General features: G+C 42.0%; 1 protein-coding gene and 1 long non-coding RNA gene across 9 annotated transcripts in view; one reads left to right on the top strand and one right to left on the bottom strand.

Moving 5' to 3' along the window:
* The window catches only part of gabbr1b (gamma-aminobutyric acid (GABA) B receptor, 1b), a 208,046-nt gene that overhangs the window by 130,809 nt on the left and 59,213 nt on the right, over positions 1 to 18,024 (bottom strand). Inside the window, exon 1 of one of the 8 annotated variants that reach the window (XM_051415265.1) lies at positions 10,771 to 10,917. The exons of 6 other annotated variants lie outside the window; for them this stretch is intronic. The gene's annotated coding sequence lies outside the window, so the exon portion shown is untranslated. Of the gene's footprint in view, positions 1 to 10,770; positions 10,918 to 18,024 lie in introns of those variants that run through there. One more of the 8 variants, XM_051415266.1, reaches the window with a different exon arrangement.
* LOC127372052 (uncharacterized) overlaps positions 6,220 to 18,024 on the top strand; it is a 281,035-nt gene continuing 269,230 nt past the window's right edge. The window contains exon 1 of the long non-coding RNA XR_007886498.1: positions 6,220 to 6,268. This is a non-coding gene — a long non-coding RNA (uncharacterized LOC127372052). The remainder of the gene's footprint in view (positions 6,269 to 18,024) is intronic.

Below are 18,024 nucleotides of genomic sequence, written 5' to 3'. Positions count from 1 at the left end.
AGAACTTTGCCTTCTGTTCTCCCAGTGGTTGTTCTAGCCTGTTGATTTTGGATAGGATGTTTTAATTTTTTGAGATGTCTCCCCTCTCTCGATTGGATTGCCCGTGAAGACAGGCACACAAAAAAATGCAGAAATACAATCTGTATTTCGTACTGTACTGCAGAGAAAATGAGAACAGTATAAATAATAATATAAAAAAAGCCATGTTTCACATGAAACCTGTCCCCATTCTCACCTCTGTCAACAAGCTTCATCATTTCTTAGCTGAATACACTTCTCATTTCATCAGCGCAGTAATCCTTTTATCACCTCCCCATGGAGCACTTTCCAGACATGTTTCCTCAATTTGACACCAAATTGCATTTGTTCATATATTTCAGGACACAAATTACATCAGCACCGGTCTCCAGCTCTCCCAGCGGAGGGCCGGACACGTTTTACAGTGTACACTGCGATTGGAGGCAAAATAAAAGCCTGAGACAACGCCCGCTAGCAGTCCATGACGTCATCAGTCAGCTGATTCCTCTCTGGGCTGACAGATTATAACTGCGTTGTTGTTGCAAATAATGCACAGCCACTGGAGGGTGATGGAATCATGGCTGTTACCCCCGTCCCCAGTATCACCCCACTCCCCAATCTGCTCTGCTGAACTGGAGTGGGAAATATGAGCGGCCCCCACTTTCTCACACACCTGCTGTTTAAACCGTCTGTCCCTCTGAATCCCAATCACTCCTCACCTCCCTCTCCCTCATAAACGTATCCTTATTTCCTCCTCTCCGGCCAACAGCCCCCCCTGCTCTCCTCTAATCAGTAATACAGCCAAGTTTAAGACATTTCAATACTCTCCCCCAGGATTTAATTCAAGAGAGAGACTTATTTATTTTTTTACATACATTTTTAATAATAAGCCCTTGGACTGCATGTCTGTGACCAAGATATGTACTGCATAGGACATTGTGTGAAAACAAACTCTCACTTGGACAAATAATGCAATAGAGATGCTTTTTCTAAATGACATCAAGCATAAACATACATTAACCATTTATCAGTCAGTTAACAGCTCAGTAACAACCTATTAGGATTTTATAATACAGTTGCAAGTATGTGAACCCCTTGGAATTACCTGGATTTCCTGTAGTTGCAGATCAAACCTCCACAACGGTCAGGAGGAATGCTGGACCAGTCCTCTTTACAAAACTGTTTCAATTCAGCAATATTCTTGGGATGTCGGGTATGAATCGCTCTATTGAGGTCATGCCACAGCATCTCATTCGGGTTGAGGTCAGGACTCTGACTGGGCCACTCCAGAAGGCGTATTTTCTTCTGTTGAAGCCATTCAGTTGTTGATTTACTTCTGTGCTTTGGGTTGTTGTCCTGTTGCATCACCCATCTTCTGTTGAGCTTCAATTGGTGGACAGATGGCCTTAAGTTAATAATGACCTTCTGACTGCTTCTGACAATGGACTTGTCTCTGTACTTGTATTATTAGATCTTAGTGCTGCATTTGACACCATTGACCATGATATTCTTTTACAGAGACTTGAGCATCAAATTGGCATTAAAGGAACTGCCCTAACCTGGTTTAAGTCATACTTATCAGATCGTTCTCAGTTTGTACATGTTAACGATGAATCCTCCATAAATACTAAAGTTAGTCATGGAGTTCCACAAGGTTCTGTACTTGGACCAATACTATTTACTTTATATATGCTCCCTTTAGGCAACATTATTAGGAATCACTCCATTAACTTTCACTGTTATGCAGATGATACGCAGTTATATCTATCAATCAAACCCAATGAAATTAATCAATTATCTAAATTACAAACATGTCTTAAGGACATAAAATCCTGGATGACCTGCAATTTTCTGATGTTAAACTCAGAAAAAACCGAAATTCTTGTTCTTGGCCCCAAAAACCTTAGAGACTCATTGTCTAAAGATATAGTCACTCTAGATGGCATTAACTTGGCCTCTAGCACCACTGTCAGGAATCTTGGAGTTATCTTTGATCAGGACTTGTCATTTAACTCCCACATAAAGCAGACCTCTAGGACTGCCTTCTTTCATTTACGTAATATTAGAAAAATTAGACACATACTATCACAGACAGATGCAGAAAAACTAATCCATGCATTTGTTACTTCAAGGCTGGATTACTGCAACTCTTTATTATCAGGTTGCCCCAATAAGTCCATTAAAACGCTCCAATTAATTCAGAACGCTGCAGCACGAGTACTGACAGGAACTAGAAAAAGAGATCACATCTCTCCTGTACTAGCTACTCTGCATTGGCTCCCTATAAAATGTAGAATTGAATTTAAAATACTCCTCCTCACCTATAAAGCTCTTCATGGTCAGGCCCCTTCATATCTTAAAGAGCTCATAGTACCCTATTACCCCACTAGAACACTACGTTCTCTGAATGCTGGGCTACTTGTGGTTCCTATAGTCTCTAAAAGTAGAACAGGAGCCAGAGCCTTCAGTTACCAAGCTCCTCTCCTGTGGAACCAGCTTCCAGTTGTGGTTCGGGAGGCAGACACCCTCACCACATTCAAGAGTAGGCTTAAGACATTCCTCTTTGATAAAGCTTATAGTTAGGGCTGGATCAGGTGAGTCCTGAACCATCCCTTAGTTATGCTGCTATAGGCCTAGACTATCGGGGGATTTCCCATGGTGCACTGAGCTACTCTCTTCCTCTCTCTTTCTGCACTCATTCATGTCCCTTTAATGCATGTTACTAACTCCACTTCTTCCCCGGAGTTCTTGTGCTTTCTCGTCTCGCAGGTTCTCATGGATCCTGGTGGAGCCTCCTGCCATGGTCCTGCTTGACTGCCATTGCCAATACTGTTGTTGCTGTGCACCTGTCTGTCTGTCTGTCTGTCGCGCTCTCTCTCTCTCTCTCTCTCTCTCTCTCTCTCTCACCCCAACTGGTCGAGACAGACGACCACCCACCTAGAGCCGGAGGATCTGTCCTAGGTTTCTGCCTTTTAACAGGCAGTTTTTCCTTGCCCTTGTCGCCAAGTGCTTGCTCATGGTGGTACTGTTGGGTCTCTGTAATTAATGTTAAAGAGTTCGGTCTAGACCTGCTCTATTTGAAAAGTGTCCTGAGATAACTTCTGTTATGAATTGGCGCTATACAAATAAAATTGAATTGAATTGAATTGAATTGAAAGTTCTCCTGTAAAATGTCTTGATAAACTTGGGAATTAATTTTTCCGTCGATGATAGCAATCCAGCCACTCCTAGGGAGAGTAGCAACAGTGCTGAACTTTCTCCATTTATAGACAATTTGTCTTACCGTGAACATCAAGGCTTTTAGAGATACTTTTGTAACCCTTTCAACAAGTCAGCAATTCTTAATCGTAGGTCTTCTGAGAGCTCTTTTGTGCGAGGCATGGTTCACATCAGGCAATGCTTCTTCAGAATAGCAAACTCAAAACTGGTTTGTTTTTGATAAGGCAGGGCAGCTTTAACCAACACCTCCAATCTCACCGTATCACCTCACAAAGAACTGTCTTCCTGCTCTGGCACTGAATGTCGTCATTGGGCGTAAATTGTGTATAGCATAATCGTCCAACTTTGAATGTTCTATTTACTGCCAGTAGATGTCGTAATCAGTGGGCATTATGGCATACCAGACTCCATAGACAAACCAGTCATTTTACCTCACAGATAAAACACACTGCAAAATGGACAGAAATAAAACAAAACTCAACAAAACTGTTTATGTCAGTGTTTCCACAGTCTCTACAACAATCACCAACACTGATTTGATCAAAATAAACCCCCCTCAAAATAAGCCCCCTGTGCCAGTCAAAGTATGTCCAGTAAAAGTGTTTGTTTTTGCCACTGACACGCTCAGATTGTTATTCTAATGACAAGTTCACACTACATGATTTTATCCTTGTAGATTGCCACCGAGTGGAGATCGCTGAAAAAATGTCACCAGACCATTAGCAAATTCTAACTCAGAGCAAATAAAATCTCAAATGGAAGCTGACATATTGTTTAGCAGAAGAAAAAGCTGTTTTCTTTGATTGGACAAAACAGCATACCTTTGTAAAAAACACTATAGGGTTGAATTTGTGTTGGATTGTTATTCCTCTAAGGGCGGATCTGAACTCTTCTTAAGGCCTTACATTTCATTTGGCCTTTCTCACACTCCCTAAGCACCCATGAAAACCCTGCATTAAGTTCATGTCACCCTCTTCTTCAGCCTTCACCCTGGACACTCCACAGAGATGAACCTTTAACTTGTTGTTTTCAGCCTCCCCTGCCTTGGCACTGTGGCTACTTGAATGTGATAACAGTCAGGAGTTCATCCATGCGGTTCATTGTCTGCTGTGGGGGCCGCAGTAGCTGACCACCATCTGACTGCTCTGTATGATGGCCACTGCTTTCTGCAGGCTCAGCCCTCTGCAGCTGGTCTCTAGTTAATTGGAAGCAGTCCAGATCCAGAATGTGATTCACCCTCTCCTTCCTCCTAATATTCTACTTTCTCCTTATCAACATCTAAGATTCTCACTTACACAACTTTTACCTTTCACCTCCATCCCGCTAAGTTTCTCCCTTTATTTCTTTCACACTTTCATTTGTTGCCCATTCTGCTCTATTTCACTCCTCCAGTTTTCCTATCCATCCCCTGTCTCCCCTTTTCATCTCCATTCCCTCCCTTCCAGCCCATCTCTCTCCTCTTTCCTGTTGAATGTAATAACGTTAATGTGATCTGCAGTGCGTCCATAAAACACATTCTAATCTCCCTGGCTGTCTGTGGGCATGCGGCTGAACCTGTCCGGCTATTTCTGGCTCTTCTATTTCTCATAGTTATAGTGACTGTGTTATCACAGAAGAGTGCATTTCTCTGCTGTAGCATTGCTTTAAATGCCACAGTTGCTATATAGAACTGCAGAGTCCTGGAAGGCAGTGATGTCCTCAGCTTAGATTGACTTTTTAAATTGAAGAATTTACATTTCAGTTCATTTTGATAATGTGTAAAGTCAGGAACAATTACTGGAAATTCAACCCTTTCTTCTGGAATTATATGAACTAAGAGTGTGTTTATATTAACAAAAAAATAATTTTAGAGGCAGAGCAATTGCCTGGCTCCAGACCGCTGAACAGGTCTGGTGTGCTCAATGGCTGGTTCTGCTGGTTGTAGAGACAATCAACAATCAGAGCTTTAGGTCAGAATTTAGAATGGGGATGGCATCTTCCTACAGTAGCTACCTTGACATATTCATGAAAGATAGTGATTAAGTGTAAACCTATTGTGGTGTCAACCATTGGTTTGTGGAGTACCGTTTTGAAGCCTCAAATTTGGCCTTATCGTCGTCACCCGGTTGGTTTTTTGCAGCCAGTGGCAGCAAGTTGGGCTGCTCTCATTGGCTGCAATTGGTTTTGACTCATGCTTAACAGGAAACAATGGAGGCTTGCCTGATCACACACAATCTTGCATTCCAGATAAATAGTACACTTAAATGTGTTTCTTCAGAGAGAGATCTTCAGAGAGAAATAGGCAAGGCAGTAACAGAATCTTGATTCATATTTGATCAGTACTGCCTACTTTGACAGTTTGATCTGAGTTTGGTAGGCACGCCCTTAAGCATACCCTGCATTATCGTCTATTTTTCTCTGGGTGGCTCTGGCTCAGAGGAGGAAAGGGTCTGTTCGATGCCTGGCTCCTCCCGCCACATGTCGAAGTGTCCTTGAGCAAGATACTGAACCCCAAATTGCTCCTGATGCTGTGCATCAGTGTGTGAATGTGTATGAATGCATTAGTTTCTGTTCGATGGGCTTTGCAATCACTGAGTGAATGTGTGTGAAAGGGCGAATGTGGCGTAAAAGCGCTTTGAGTGGTCGGAAAACTAGAAAGGCGCTAAGTACAGGTCCATTTACCATTGCCATTTACCATTTACTCTAAATCGACCCATAATTTACTAAATGATCATGCTGTATGGAAGAAGACTGAAACTAGAGATTGAGACTATAAACTCATTAGGAAACTGTTTACTGAGCTCATAAAAGGACTCAACACTGTCTTCTTTTTTGCAGCCCATGGAGCTGCCCCCTGCTGGCCATTAGAAAGAATGTAGGTTTAAGACACGTCCACGTTGGCTTCACTTCACAGACCCAGATGCTCTTTCCACTAATTATACAGTATACTGTCAGTGATAAAGACAGAAAAATGGACACAAAAAAGGCAACAAGCATAGATAAGGGGGCGGCTGTGGCTCAGAGGCAGAGCGGGTCGTTCCTTAATCGGAAGGTTGTGGGTTTGATCCCTGGCTCCTGGTGCCGAAGTATCCTTGAGCAAGGGCCTGCCTTGCCTCCAACAAAAACTATAATCTAATTATACAATTTTGTTTGTTATCTGGGCTGATATTACTAAATATTAAATCTACCCTCTGAGACCAAAGTTTCCAGAAAGAATTTGAAGTCAGCAAGCCCGTTTTGAACAAGGAGGATCATAGACGAAATCATAGCTAGCTACAGCAAATGTCTATATCACATATGAGTTGTGTTGAATCTGAATGCACCTTAACATCACTGCTGTGAAAATAGAACAGTGTTACTTGCTAAATATGCATGGGCAATAAGTGACTGTGTCTTCATTTAGACCTGCTGCCACACAGCACTAACTCTTGATCCTGTTTAACACACGTTACTTAGGGCAAAGTAAACTTGCAGTCTGAACAGCCCTGTTGGAGGCAAGGCAGGCCCTAGACATTGAAATGCAGCTCAGACCACAGCTCTCCTGCTCTCAGGCGAGGCACTTAACCTGCGCTGACCCTCTCAAGCCTCAGCTAGATGAAGAGAGAGGCATCTGACAGGCCAATAAATCACAGCATTAATAACAACATCAGAGTGTGGGACAACAGGCCAACACATAGCTGTATTAAACATGCATTAGACATGCTGCTCAAGTCACTGGGAATGCAGGAACTCTGTCCTCCTCTTGCTTACGAGACAGGGGCTTTGACATATGAGGCTGTCATAGCACCCATTTTACAGAGAGGATGTGAGAATTTCACTCAGTGTAGTAAATGTGTAAAACTGCTCTGTCATGTTTAATTAATTAAAACCCTTAATATTTAATTTCCTGTTTGGAAATATCTTTTTCAATCTGTGCTCTCATCACTTTTGCATTCCCATGATATAATAGCTAATGTACAATTACAAAAAGAATGGCAATCTCAAGGAATGATTTTAAAAAGCCAGGAAGTCTAAAATGAGTTGCTACCAAGACATAAGGAAAGTCTGATGTTACCAATGATGGAAATAGTCCTATTAACTCTTTGCTAAGCTGTCAGTTACCATTGCTACAACTGTAAATGTTTTTGTTTATTGCATGGCACATGAAGTTTATAATGATAATGGTGGCCAACTAGAACAATGGGTCCTTGACCTCAGACAGAGGGAAACAGAAGCAGGCTTTTGATTTTTAGGTGGACTCCATTGATTTTACGGCTGAAATTACAACTGTCACTTTTATATTTAATCTCTTACAATAAAGCGTCATTAGTAGGGGTGAGACGATATACAATATTACCGTATATCATGTTAAAAAACGGATAAAAGCACATCGTGGTGATGTCAGGAATATTCTCATGAGTGATGTGAAAAAGCTGTCTAGCTCACTAGCATGAAGTCTTGATTCCTGAGTTATTTTTGCATTGTCACAAATAGGTCCCTTGGAAGGCGCCATATAAATAGTTCAGTTAGAAAGTCTGTTCTTTTGAATATAGTCCTGTAGTTCATTTATCTTTCCATGCTGCATTCACTCCTTTTGCATAGTTTTCTTGCTGTCATTATCAGCTGTCAATCGAGATATCAGCTAGTCTCATCTATCCAATGGCACTGGGACACACTTGCATTGTTAGAATATCATCTTGTTGCTGTCTTTTTAAATAGGATTTTTTTTCTCTCTCTGCCTTCAGTTCATCCATGCCGCTGATTTTTGCAACACATCACCACCCAGTCTTTGCAGATTCATCAGCTTAATTATTTCCGCAGCCTCAGCAGAGTCATTAGCCACCACCACCAGTGTCTGGACTCCGTGGGGCTGCTCAGGGCAGAAGCCCCTCCATCACAAAAATCTCCCTGTTGAGTCTAAGTGACAAAGACTTTCTGTCAAGACTGTCACCTGTTTTTGATTAATGTAGAAGACATGGAAATAAAACAGCAGCACTGTTACTTGTACTAGTACTGTGGCGTGGAGCTAGTCAGTTAATATCTAATATCATATCTAACCAAGGAATCAAGGTCATTCTTCTGTATTTTACAGCATGGGTTGCACAATGAAATCTATATTTTAGGTATGTTAATGTATTTTCCTGTAACTATACTGGCACCTGACTAAGCTGTTTCACCATAAAAGAATCACAGCAGTCCACCAGTGCTGTATTGATGTCCTGTTTTTCAGTCCATCTCAGTCTGCTAAGATGTCCCGTACCGTCTGTGAATATGTTTTCAGATATTTCTATCTGGGTTCTTTACAAGGATAGAAGCTTCCATTTGCTATGGGTGTTCATTCAAGATGATAAGTATGCCTGAAAATCTATGTCAAGGTTATAGCACTGTCAAATCAGCGTGTCATATTAGCTTCTTGGCTACATGTGCCAGATGGATGGTGAGGTCATCATCATGAGACATGACTACTTACTGAGTGCAGTAACAGATGTGTTGGAGGACACAGTCTTCAGAGGAGTGTCTGTACAGTCTAGTAATGGAGGTTGTTTTCATGGTGCCTGGCAGCAGTGGCTGAGATAAATAAAGTGGCTACCGGTGTACTGTTGAATCTTGCCGTGTCCTCTGACCTCTCCTGTCATTAGCGCTATGTCTGAGCCACATAATTCATATGGCATCTGAAATCAGGCCAAGGTACGTTAACTATATGCTTAGGCTCCTGATCATTTCCCGTCTCCTGTTGTCTTGTTCGCTCAAACATTTGTTTATTTAACAGAATTCAATGGCAAGGGAGATACAGCACAGTGAACTTAAAGTTCAAATGTGCAACATTTAGACATTTTACCTGTTGGTAGAAATCAAATATAATATTCATAGGTATGTTCACAGATGATGTAATGTATCGTATTCCAGATAACTCTTAAAAATGTTTCTGAAAGGATGTGAGTTGAGAAATAGCCAACGCAATAACAGAATCTGGATTCATATTTGATCAGCACTGCCTAGTTTGACAGTTTGATCTGAGTTTGGTGCGTTGAGCTGGACAGACTCACTGAGAATGACTTGTCAATCATAAGGTAGCCACGCCCTAAAGCATACCCTGCTTTATGGTATATTTTACTCTAAATGGTAGCATAATTTACTAAATAAACATCATGCTGTATGGAAGAAGACTTGAAACCTTATCCTAAACTCATTAGGAAACTGTTTACTGAGCTAATAAATCAAGTCAGAAGTCTGCTAATTTCTCCTTAAGACTGCATGGTATCAGTGTTATATTACAGCCAATGGAACTGCCCCTGCTGGACATTACATAGAATGCAGGTTTAAGACACTTCCACATTGGCTTCACTTCAAAGTGCCCGGTAGTTATAGCAACAAGAGGGAAGTAATAAACACACAGTTACCTTTATAAAATGACAGATAACATGGTTGGAAACATTTGGGATAATGTAGTGCACAACTCAACAAAATATATAACATAGGTCTAGTGTTTATAGACATTTAAAAATTTTTACATACTGTACATTTTAGTTAGTGAGTTAAATAGATGTTTCTTATTTTCTAAGGATCTGTGGCCAACTGAAGAGAAAAACAAATGTCTCTCCCTCTCCCTCCCACTCTGTATTCACTGTTACCCTCACACACACACAGTTGACCTTTCCCTCGCTGGGTTTGTCACAGGTAGGAGGTGGAGGCGTACTGGGAGAGAGGTATTGGAAGTGCAGTCTTAATTAAAAAATGCTAATGCATGCTGCTACCTGCTGGCTGCAGTCAAAGCTCCAGGCCTCCGCATCAAATCATTGTTAAGTCTTGGATTAATGCTGCCTCCATTTTAACTGCCTGAGAAACACAGTACAGCATTGCCACCATTTAAATACCCACAGGACACAGCACTGCTGCAATACATAATGCTGCCTTTCACCGTCTCAGAGTGTGACCAATGCACAGTGCTCACACTGATAAACAACATGCTTAAAAAAATTGCAATCCATAAATGGGAGCAACGGTTCAAAGAGCTCAGACAGACTGCAATTATACTGTTGTCAAAGCCTGATTTCCTGCGAAGCTGCGCAGCAGGGAGCAACGGCCCTGTCAATAATACATTTTATGTGTTGTTTACTGAGGAGCTGACAGCTCAGGGCTGATCAGCACTCTGACCTTTGTGGCCAACTGGAAAGAAAACTGAATGTGTTCACTGAGGTGTTTCTTCATTATCTTCAGAATAGAGACCTCAGCCCGTTCACTGCTCGCTCTGTGTAACAAGCATGTTGATAGGAGCTTCAGCGGGAAATAATAGCTGAGGATAATCATTATCTGCAGAACGCACTATTGTAATCCTTGTAGTTCTTTATTAAATTATGTGTTTATAGAACAAATGTAACTTTTCCAATTCTGTGAAACACACTGAGCTGTAATATTATTATAGATGTTAATATCAACATAATAAATATAAGTACCAGCACGTCTGATTTTACATGAGTACCCTAAATTCTTACTGTGTACCGTCACCTGTGAGTCTAGATATCTATTACCAATTTTGTCTCCTAGAAATGTTGTTTATATAACATACTTGCTTACCCCATTACCTTGTGTTACCAAATGTAATCACTGCTCGGACAAGGTTTTTCTGAATGTTCCGCACCAAAGTTGCATGTCGTCATCTGGCTGTGCCTGTCCCTCTCTCCTGTTGTTTTCAGCTGTTCACCCCTCCCTAGTGTTTCTAGTCAGTCCCATGTCAGTCCCAAGACGTGTGCGTCTGTGTGGGCGTGGCACTCCAGTCTCCCTCCTGTTGCAATCACCTGCACACCTGTGACTCATCCACTAATCAAAACTCTGCAGGTATCAACACTGACGCTTCACTCCAGTCTGCGCCTCATCGTTCAGTTCAGTACAAACACAGCGGCCAAGAGATGCTATTTTTCATAATTCTTTGTTTTGACTTTTGTCTCCTGTCTGACACTGTCACATTCTTCTCTGGATCTGGTCTGTCTGACTGCCTGTTGCCAGTCCAGCTCATGCTGCCTTTCCTGCTCTAGTGAGAATCTGGCTCAATCCACTCAGCCTCCACAATCATCATTCCTGAATAAATACACTGTGAACACTATGAAGAACAGAATTCTGCTTTTTGTGTTCAGAAGGTTACTAAATATAACAGAGGTGGTTGGGGTGTATAATGAGGGTCAAAGTGTATGCCTGTGACTTTAAAGACCAGGGTTCACATTCAGACTTCCATCTGTAGTTAGAAAGATAGTGGATTGTTGAGGCTCATTCCCAGGGTCCCAAAGCATCTATGTTTTACAATCAACTATCTTCAAGCTTCCAACCCAAATCCTCTCTCTATCTTTCTTGGCTCTGATTGTTGTTTTCGTTCAGGCCCAGTGGATTCTTCTTCTTTCTTTCTTCTTCATTATTCTTGACTATTATCATTACAATATTTATATGCAAAAACCCACACAGGGTTTTCAAATTATAGTCTACTCAGCAAGAACAATTATAAATGTAATGAACTGGATTAGAATTTATTTATATATTAAATGTAACTAAATATTGTTTCTAAAGCAGCAAAAGTCCCTATATAAACTCGATATCTCACTGGAAATAAATCTAAAATGTTGCCGGCGCTGAAATGTATTCAAACTAAAGCCTGTTTTTAAAATGTAAGGAAAAGAACTTACAGATATTTGTGTAAAATGTAGTGAGTAAAAGTAAAACGTTGTCAGAAAAATAAGTACTCAAGTAAAGTACAGATACCCGAAAAAATACTTACAGTACAGTAACGGGGCAGACCGAGGACCAGGTGGAGAGATTATATCTCCACACTGGCCTGGGAATGCCTCGGAATCCCCCAGACAGAATTGGCTGACGTGGCCAGGGAAAGGGAAGTTAGGGGTCCTCTGCTAGACCTGCTACCCCCGCGACCCGACCCCGGAGGATGAGGATGAGGATGATTATGATGATGCTACTAAATTCTACACACTAGTCCTTTAATTAACAAGTCAGCCTAATGAAGCATTCAGGAAACACCACAAACTGTAATATTCGCAAATAATGTTTAAAAATAGATTTATAAAAGGAGTTTTAAGTTGGTCCAGAGCAGAGGTTTTGGTATGCTGTAAGCCTTTTAATTAATTGTGCATGGGATCTGTGATTTCCTATGCACTTTTTCAGTAAGCCATCTTGTGATCACAGCTGGTGCATAAACATTCTACAGCAGCAGACAGATACTTTCATTTGGGTTTGTGGGTGAAATGATGTGTGTTTTACTGTAAAAAAAAAAAGTACATATGCTGTGCTTCATTATGATGCTGTTTTATCACACATTTTACCTATCAAAGAATTGCAGCTTCTACGATTTGTATATTTCGATTAACTGTGCAGCCCTGCTGTCAAACAGCAGTTTACTTATAATGCTTATAACAAAGAATTTTTAAAAATGGAGATAAAAGCAAACTTTTCATCCCAAGCTTTTTGAGGCCTCTCTCTGTTGTCTGAGGATGGAACATATGCAGACTGTTCATTAGGACAAGACAGGAGGACAGTGTGTCCCCAGAGACTGGGAGCATAGAGGACTCAGCTGGAGGCAATGGGAGTGTAATGAAAGAGTAGAGAGCTTTCTGCCTCATCCAAAACATCCACACACTACCATTTGCTAAATAGATAAGAGACATAAATCTCTCTCTCTATCTCTCTCTTTCTTTTATATAACCACCATCACTCCTTTCCTCCTTCCTGTTTTTCCCTGTCCTCTTTCTCTCCCTGTCTCACCGTCTGTCCTGTAATCAGTATCTACCTGCATACCTGCACATCTCTGACAGATTGTGGCACAGACATGGCCATTCATCACTGCACACAGCGCTGTGGGATAATCCTGGCAGAGAGCGGAGTCCATTCGCATCCTGAGACATTAGCAGGAGTGCTCTGGCATGACGACACATCTGACACTTTAATGTATTTGAAAGAAATCACATACTGACTGTTGCTTCTGCCATACATCTTAATCTTCCTCTAATTTCCTCTTTATTATATTCTAGTGTTGAGGGAAGTGTCATACTGCCACCTAGTGTTACAACTTTTAATTTTCTGCAGTTGTGGAAAGATTTAGAGGAATACTTTAGATGTAGGTGACTCCTTCATTGATTCATTCATTGTCAATTCTCTCTCAGATACAGAGGATGTCAGTTGTGGAAAAAGTACCATCCTGCTGCAACTGAATTTTGTTTATGGTTTTCTTTGTATCTCTAGCAGTTGTATGCCATCCCTGTCAGCAGAAACTGACATGAAGATCATGTTTCCTTTATTGTCAGCACTCTTTTAAAGCTGCAGAAGGTAACTTTTATAAAAATTACTTTTTTTCATATTTGCTGAAACTTTCACTATATCCTGACAGTAGAACATGTGACAGATAATCTGTGGAAAAATCAGGTTCTTCTGTCCTTTGCTCTGATTGGTTGTTTTTGTTCAGGTCCAGTGCATTCTTGCAAATGCCCTTACGAGCACTAAGAGTTACATACTGCGGCTTTAATCATTGTTTTTTATCTTTGCTTCTATATGTTGTTTATATATGTTTTATTTTCTTTTATTTATTTCAGGTGTTATTGTTTTTGCTGTTTTTCACAGTTGCTAAGACACATTTGCTGAAACCTTCCAGACTTTTTTCAAAACCACATTTTCCAACAACATTCACAAAACCTCCGACTCTTCTGGCAAAATCAAATATTCGTCTCACAACCATTTTATCCATGGTCAAAAGCAAAATACTTTCAGATTATACACCAAGCCAATCAGTACATAAACAGTACCAAGCAGTCAGTACACACGATACAAGAAATGGAAAACAGTGTTCAGGGCTCGTAGCTACAGACAAAATGGTTACTGTGTGTAAACACATTTGGCATTTTCAAAAAATCTATAAAAAAAAAGTATATTCACAACTCTTTACAGAACATACTGTATATTGTAAGTACTGCAAGTCAGACAGTGATACATAAGAGAGATTCAATCTGTCTCAGCATCATACCTTTCTGCTGGGTTAGACCAGAAGAGGACCAGGATTTTTACTGGTGTAGAGGTTTTGGTGAAAATGTGATCATTAATACACTGCATGCATGTACATATGAGAATTTGCTTGCAGCTCTGGCAAAAATAGACTCAGTGCCATAAAGATCACAGGAAGTCAGTTCCACTTTGTATATGATAAACCTGCTTTGATGTGTCATACAGTTTATCTGACCCACAGTTGAGTTTCAAACAAAATGTGTGCCCAGGTTTTTGCAAGTGATCTGAGGGCTACTTGTAGTAGTTGTAGTTGGCGTCCATTTTGTTTTTCCCTTGTGTGGAAATTGGTTTGGCCAAGCCACTATATATGTTCCCTTGTGTCTCATTCAGGGAGGTCAGTTTGTGCAGTTCATATTCTGTTTGTTGTATGCTGTTTTGAGTATAGTTATATTTTGTTTACCTCTTTTATAAGCCTAGACGTTAAAATTCTTGGTTTCTATTGTTTGGTATTTTTGGGTAAATAAAAAAAAAACTATTTTTCAACATACTCCTGTTTTCCTCAATGCTTGACTGTTTGGTCCCTGACAATTGGTGGCAGTGGTGGGATATGAATCAAACTGAGAAATGGAATTCCCCAGGGACAGCATCAGGTCTATCTCCTTCTTCAGTGAGGCCAGCAGGCGTTCAGGAATCCTGTAACTAAGTCTCCTCACCGAAGCACCCTCCTTCATAACAATGTCATGTTCAACAATATTGGTCCTCCCAGGATTCTCCTGGAATACTTCTGAATTACAGATTTCTCTCACCTGAAGCTGCTTGTCTTCAGAGAGGTGGTTGAGGTTGTGGTAATGGTAAATGGACCTGTACTTGTATAGCGCCTTTCTAGTCTTCCGACCACTCAAAGCGATTTTACACTACGTGCCACATTCACCCTTTCACTCAGTGATGGCAAAGTCCATCGAACAGAAACTAACATTCATACACATTCACACACTGATGCACGACATCGGGAGCAATTTGGGGTTCAGTATCATGCTCAAGGATACTTCGACATGTGGCGGGAGGAGCCGGGGATCGAACCCACAACCTTCCGATTAAGGAACAACCCGCTCCGCCTCTGAGTCACAGCGGTGCTGTGGTCTCCTGGAGCCCCAGCCGAAGGCAAGTACTGTTCAACCACTTCCTCCTCCTCTTGCACACCTCTGATAAGCATCACTTCTTTTCGTTCAGGTCGCTGCACCCACTCCTTCAGGAGATTTATATGAAGTGTCCTACTTGCCTGTGGCCGCCCTGGGGTTGCTACCTGGTATGTGGTGGGCCCAAGTTTCTTTAAAATCTCAAACGGTCCCTGCCACTGCCAGAAGTTTGTTGTCGTCACTGGGGAGGAGCACCAACACCTTCTGTCCCAAGTTGAAGGATCTCTGCCGGGCTGGCCGGTCGTACCAGGACTTCTGCTGTTGCTGGGCATCCATCATATGTGATTGGGCAAGCTCGCTCATCTTTTCAAGCCGCTCCCTCATCTGGACAACATAGGATATTATATTAAGGGATTCTCCCTTGCCCTTACCTCCCTCCAAAATCTCTCTCAGCAGCGAGAGAGGACCTTGTACTTGCCCGTACAAAAGTTCAAATGGAGAGAAACCAGTGGAGGCTTTGGGTACTTCCCTGTATGCGAAGAGGAGATAAGGCAGCCACTGATCCCAATCTGTGAGTAAAGCGCTCTGTCAGTCCATCCGTCTGGGGGTGATATGGCGTGGTCCTCAGGCTCCTTATACCGAGTAACTGGTACACCTGTTTTAGCAGTGTAGACATAAAGTTAGTTCCTTGATCAGTCAGTATTTCACAAGGGAAACCTGTGAAATACTGGAAAAAAACTGCACCAAACAGAAAGCAACCGATTTTGCTTTTATAGATTTAAGTGGAAAAACTTCAGGGTATTTTGTAACATAGTCTGTTATGACCAGCATGTAACGGTTCCCTGATTTACTTCTTTCAACAGGACCTACAATATCCATTCCCAGGCACTCAAATGCAGTGTCAATGATGGGTAAGGGTCGGAGGGGAGCCTTGGAGGGAGTTCTGGCCGATGTTATTTGGCACTGAGGGCAGCTTCTACAGAATTCAGCTACCTCTCTGCTTAGGCCAGGTCAGTGGAAATGGCGTTTAATGCGTGCTGTGGTTTTGTGCTTACCCATGTGGCCAGCCCAGGGAACAGAGTGCCCCATAATGAGTATAATATATCTAATTGCTTGGGGAACCACTAGCTGCAACACTGACCCCTGTTGATGGTAGAGCATGCCATTTTGCAGAATACATTCATCTCTGTTGGAGTTTAGCCCAGCTCCTGGCTCCTTCCCCTCTGCTGTCTGAAAGAGAGACACTAAAGATGGATCAGCTTTCTGCATCTCGATTATGTTATCTGGCATTTGAAATCCTAAGGGTAACTCTGGCTCAAGATTGGTTGGTGGTTTCACCAGCGTATGTTGGAACTTCTCCTGCCTTCTCCGTCTGCGGGTTTTCCGGGGCTTCCCGGGTGCTGTCTCCAACTCATAATTGTAGAAGGGCAGGGCAGTCTCAGAATAGTCACTGGATTGAATTGCCCATGCTCTGGTAACAGCTGCATTACATTTTCGGCTTTGGTCTGACTCCAACAAATCAAACAGCACTGGAAGGTCTCTCCCCAACACAGCAGGAAAAGGTAAGCTATCAACAACTCCAATGTTTGATTGTCCTCTGCAGTTCTCCATGAGTTGTAGCTCCATGGTTGTCCTGTTCTTTTCTTTTGGGCAGCCACAAAGACGTCAGCCAGTCTGGCAGCCTCCATGGCTGAATCTGGGCCATGCTCTCGGACCCAGACCTGAAGCTCAGGAGACAACATTCTCAGATACAGCTCTAATATTATCACTTCACCAATTTCTTGGATGGTTTTACCCTTAGGCTGGATCCACTTTCCATAAAACTCCTTGAGCCTTGCATACAACACCTTGGGGCTCTCATCAGGGTCCACCTCTAGGGAGCGGAATCTCTGCCTGTAGGTCTCAGGGTTAATGTCATATTTGGCAAGAATGGCTTATTTTACCTGTTTATAGTCAAGGGAGTCATCAATGTCCATATGCACATAAGCACCTCTAGCTTTGCCAGTTAGCAATGGAATTAACTGAAAAACCCAGTCTGCTTTTTGCCACCTGTATGCTACAGCCATGCGTTCGAATGTAATGAGAACATTTTCAATATCATCATTATCAGTTAATTTTTCCAACCTGGGCTTATGCTGTGAGCAAGACTGACCTGCAAAGGCCACTGTTTGAGTGATCATCATGGGCTCAGCTTGGTCTGACAGAGGGTGTAGGGTGGATGATTGAACCTCCATATCTGGAGGATCAGAGTCTGCTGAAAGAGGAGGTGGCACACCAAAGATGTCCGAGCCTGAACTTCTAACTGCAAAAGCTGAAACTGGTGTTGAAGAGCTTTAAAACGGTATTCTTTTCTTGCAGTCACCTTATTCTGCTTTGCTTCTCGAGCCTCCTGCTGCCCCATGTGCTTCTGGAAAATGGCCATCATGTCAGACAGAGTAGGCTCCCTACCCTCCATGTCATCGCCCCCTCCTGAGGCCCCACTTTCTTCCTCTTCACAGGCTTGCTCCTCCTGAGCCACTGTTTGGCTTGTAGACACACCTGGTCTCGTTCCACCTTTTCCTCTTGTCATCTTTCTTTAGTGTTGGGAGCAGCAACCAAAAAATCAAAAAACTGCATAAAGAGAGAAAAAAAAAAAAAAGTTTCCTCAACTGGATGATCCCACCACTGCCACCAATTGTCAGGGACCAAACAGTCAAGTAAT

Source organism: Dicentrarchus labrax, unplaced genomic scaffold (assembly GCF_905237075.1).
Source record: "Dicentrarchus labrax unplaced genomic scaffold, dlabrax2021, whole genome shotgun sequence".
NCBI classification, from domain to species: Eukaryota; Metazoa; Chordata; class Actinopteri; family Moronidae; genus Dicentrarchus; species Dicentrarchus labrax.
This window is presented reverse-complemented; position numbering and strand designations above follow the sequence as displayed.